Source organism: Lactuca saligna, chromosome 8 (assembly GCF_052625555.1).
Source record: "Lactuca saligna cultivar CGN05327 chromosome 8, ASM5262555v1, whole genome shotgun sequence".
Classification (NCBI taxonomy): domain Eukaryota; kingdom Viridiplantae; phylum Streptophyta; class Magnoliopsida; order Asterales; family Asteraceae; genus Lactuca; species Lactuca saligna.
In genome coordinates this window covers 65,968,393-65,973,178 of record NC_136424.1, presented here as the reverse complement: position 1 = coordinate 65,973,178, position 4,786 = coordinate 65,968,393, and the positions used below count along the sequence as shown (strand labels likewise).

The window sequence follows — 4,786 nt, the reverse complement described above, 5'->3', positions numbered from 1 at the left end:
ATATTACACCATGAGTTCTAACTTTATCTAGCTAATAGAAGCAGCTAGATTTAGCTGGACATTCTAGCAAATAAACAATCACATGTCATAATTAAGAGCATAATTAAATGTACCAAATATGAAATCAAGTTATGAACTTCTCTTCTCCCTTGGTGTTAAAACCAATTTCCATGCCTTCTTTCTCTCTTATTTTTGACTTCTGGAACCTCTCAAAGTTAGCCAACCTCCTAAAAGTCGTAGGGATCAAGGTTTTAAATAGTTTTTGATTTTGCCCGATTCATCTCGTGAATTTCCAAGGTTCACCTCGTGAATCCGGTAGATATTTGTATTCAACACGGATTCCTGATCCGCGTTGTTTATCTTCTAAAAGGCTTAACCCATGTCGTGAGTCCTTTAATACTCACCTCGTGAGTACGTATTTTCCTGGATTTCTTATTTTTCAAGCCTTTAACCTCCAAAGTTCCATTCTTTAACACTTTTAGTCCCTTTTCTTCAAAATGTCCTCTTTTTTGCTTCAAAATATAATTTAACCTTATAAGTACCATTATTCTATGCAAATAACCAATATATATATATATATATATATATATATATATATATGTACTTGAAGATTGTCTAAAAACATGTATAAATATGGCGATATCAGAAAACCAAGGAGCTTGTAGAGTGTGATACTCCTCGATATTATTTATATGTCAAATGATGGTTTGTATGGTCTATTTTCAGTATGGTGACTCTTCGAAGTAGACCGGTTAGTGGTCCAGGTGCTGGTGAGGGTTCAAGATCAGGTTCTGGAACCGGCCAGTTGGATGATCAGACGTGGGAGTTCATTTCGTATGAGATTACCCACAACATGCTTGAGCAGACTCCTGTGAACTTTAGTATGGTCAAAGAGGGCATTCTGAAGATTTTGGATGAGTGTTTGAGCGCTTTCGGTCTGAGATGGTGGCATTAATGGTAGCTCGCACGCTGACTTTCATGGAGTGTTGGGCATGTGGTGCCCCAGATTACTTCGGGGAAAAGGACCCGGTAGTGAGAAGACGTTGGTTAGTGGATGTCGCTAATGCCTTCCGTACAAGCAGTTATCCCAATGGGGAAAACATCAGACTTACTTCCTGTTTTCTGAAAGACAAAGTACAAGATTGGTGTGGGGAGTTTGGTCACACCGTTGGGACATAACGGTCGATTCGATGACATGGAATGATTTTGTGACTAGATTTCGAGCCAAGTGTGCACCATTGAGGTGCAACTGTTGGCGAGGGAGTTCCACGACCTTCACCAGACTTCTGAGATGGAGGCAAAAATCACTGATATGTTCCACGAGAGGGCATTATTGGTTCTGTAGTATGTGGCGGAAATGCGAGATACCATGAGATGTTGAGGAGTGATATTTTGCAGTTTGTCAACCGATCCAGTTGCAAGACACTAGAGACATGATTGTGAAGGATATATATATATATATATATATATATATATATATATATATATATATATATATCGATTTGAAGATGGAGAGGAAGAGGAAGTCGGATTGGGCTCATGTTTCAAAGAGTGCGGGCAAGAGGTCTGCTATATATATATATATATATATATATATATATATATATATATATATATATATATATATATATATGAAGATGGAGAGGAAGAGGAAGTCAGATTAGGCTCATGTTTCAAAGAGTGCGGGCAAGAGGCCCAATGTATTTGACTCGAGATCGAGAGGCCATCAGGACCGGAGCCGATATGAAAAATGCGGCAAGACGCACGATAGGTGTAACATCCCCCTCTGGCACGTATCACAATATTGTCCGCTTTGGGCCACTCGACACGAGGACTTCCCAGGGGGTCACCCATCCTGGTACTACTCTCGCCCGAACATGCTTAACTGCAGAGTTCTTATGGGATCTGCTGCCCTCATGGCTTTAAAACGCGTTGTGATAGGGAAGGTATCCACACCCCTTATAAGGAATGCTTAGTTCTCCTTCCCAGCCGATGTGGGATCAGATCTAACCCACTTTCACCCCCCCCCCCCAATTATAGGGTTCGACGTCCTCGTCGAACACATCGACCCGTGCCCTGGGTTTGATACCATTTGTAACATCCCCCTTTGGCACATATCACAATATTGTCGCTTTGGGCCACTCGGCACGAGGACTTCCCAGGGGGTCACCCATCCTGATACTACTCCCGCCTGAGCACGCTTAACTGCAGAGTTCTTATGGGATCTGCTGCCCTTACGGCTTTAAAACGCGTTGTGATAGGGAAGGTATCCACACCCTTATAAGGAATGCTTAGTTCTCCTTCCCAGCCGATGTGGGATCAGATCTAACCCACTTTCGCAACTGTGACATCCCTAATTTCACGGAAAAAAAATCGATTTGTTTATGCTTTATTTTTAAAATCAGAGCAATCGTTTAAAGAAAACTGTTGCGGAATCTGTTCCCAAAAACAAAAATATGATAACCATTTATCAAAACATTTATCAAAGAGAATGTATTTTCGTTAAATAATAAAACCTCGGGATGTCATGTTTGATACAGACCAAAAGCATAAACAATATAAAATAAACCTTACAACAGTTATTTATAACTACTGATCTATAATCCAAAATCTCTCGTCAAGCCCACCAACTTGTACTTTTGTGTCATTACCTGTAATGCAAAGAAAACTGAGTGGGTCAGGCTTGGGAGCCTGGTGAGTATATAGGGTTTTCAACCCACAATAATTAATTTAATTTCATCAACCAATAATAACCCAATTACTCATTCCCGTTACTCTCACCTTACGTCCCTAAGACAACTAACACAAGGGACCTAGTCTAAGAATATTTCATCGGGGCGACAACACATGCTTCGGGGGTTCCTCAGCAATATAAGTCAAATAAGGCAACCATGAGGGGGATGGAATACAGCGAATGAACACCCAAGTTCATTAACACCTACAGGTTATGAGCCTGCTAGCGTTCCACTGGACTGTCTAGAAAAGTCTGTGGTCGTCATCTAAATTCCGCTAGATGACTGGATTACAATGACATCGAGGCCTCTCATCTGTTTATCACACAACTATCTACCCATGCTCTACCCGACATATTAGTAGATAAAAATATATATATTGTTTTACATAGTTTAAAACCTGTATAACATTCCCATTCAATACATATTCCAAAACAATAAATGAGACATATACACATAACACATATTTCATAGAGAATAAATTGTATCTATGAGATAAAAGAATGTGAATATACATTCACACATATAACACAAAATATACACATAACACGTATTTCGTATAAAATACTTCATAATTATGCGTTAGAAGAAAGTAACCACACAGTCACTTGATCAGAAGATGATAGGACAACACTACGACTTGTAGAAGTAGTATTCTTCGGTAGATCTGGAAGATATTCACAAAAATCGGCTTCTCGCGGGCAGAGCTTCGGCTCGGGAATCGCACTTCTCGGGATCTTCGGGGCTCGGGAATCATACTGGGGCTTCCGGATATTTCTTGCACGAAAAACGATGCAAAAACGAGAGAAAACGGGAAGAAATGAGCAAACTACTCGGCTGCCCTCGACACCCTTTTATAGGGGCTGAAGGCCGATTTACGTGGGGCATAATCTTAGGTTACGCGGGGCGTAACCTGCATAAGCCCGGTGACTCCCCCCTTGGATAATATCGAAAATTTATATTTAAATAAAATATCGAAAATATTTAATAAACTTCAAAAATTCATATCTTCCTCATACGAACTCTGTTTTCGACGTTCTTTATATCCCCGCGTAGGTGAGACTACGATCTACAACTTTCATTTAGACTCCGTCGGCTAATTTTGACTTTATTTTTATTATTTATTTTTAGTAGGCCGGGACAGGAAAACTCCGTTATAAAATCATAACTTCTTTATCCGACGTCCGTTTTCGCCTATCTTTTTATCGTTTTACTCATATTAACGAGAGCTTCGATTCTCATTTAGATTGTTTTGGCTAAAAACCGCTTGGTCTCAAATCGAGCATTCGGGCTGCATACCGCTAAGTCGAAACTTCGAAAAATCATAACTTCCTCATACGAAATCAGATTTGGGTGTTAGTTTTATGCACGCTCATGGTTTAACGTATTCTACAACTTTCATTTAGATTTCTAAGGCTAAATATCACTCTAACGTAAATTCACTTTTTACGTTGCACTGTGTCGTGCCGGTTCTGTTGCGAAACTTCGACAGGTCATAACTTCTTCGTTATAACTCGGATTTCGGCGTTCTTTATATGCACGAAAACCTTGTAGCATATAATATAACTTAATTAAGATTATTCCTTCAAAATAATCTTCCATAAAAAGTCATTTTTTACGCTTAACGTCTCTAATTGATTAGCCCGGATCTACGGGCGTTACAATAGGGCATGCATGGTGGGTGGTTCTAGCTGCTTCAAGTGCGTCCGGACGGGTCATATTAGCAGGAATTGCACTGCTACTACTACCACCGCCACCCTGATACCTGATCCGATTTTCTTCAATTGCAATAAGAGGGGCTGCAAGAAGGCCCATTGTCTAAGTTTGGCAGTAGTGGGACCAGTGGTAACAGTAGCTCCATCGACTCTACGGATCACTAATGGCCACCAAGGCAAGGCGGATACATCTATGGTGAAGAGCATGGCTTTTCAGCTGACGACCGAGGAGGCTCGTGCAGCACCGAACGTGGTAATGGGTATGTATCTTCTCCTTATCTCTTTACTTATGTTGATTTGTATGCTTATAGTTGTGTGTTTTATTTTAGGATCGTTCCT

The 4,786-nt window shown here is 40.3% G+C and overlaps 1 pseudogene; it reads right to left on the bottom strand.

The window, feature by feature from the left end:
• Positions 1-1,817: 1,817 nt before the first annotated feature.
• LOC145013705 (5S ribosomal RNA) lies at positions 1,818-1,935 on the bottom strand (annotated as a pseudogene).
• Positions 1,936-4,786: the final 2,851 nt, after the last annotated feature.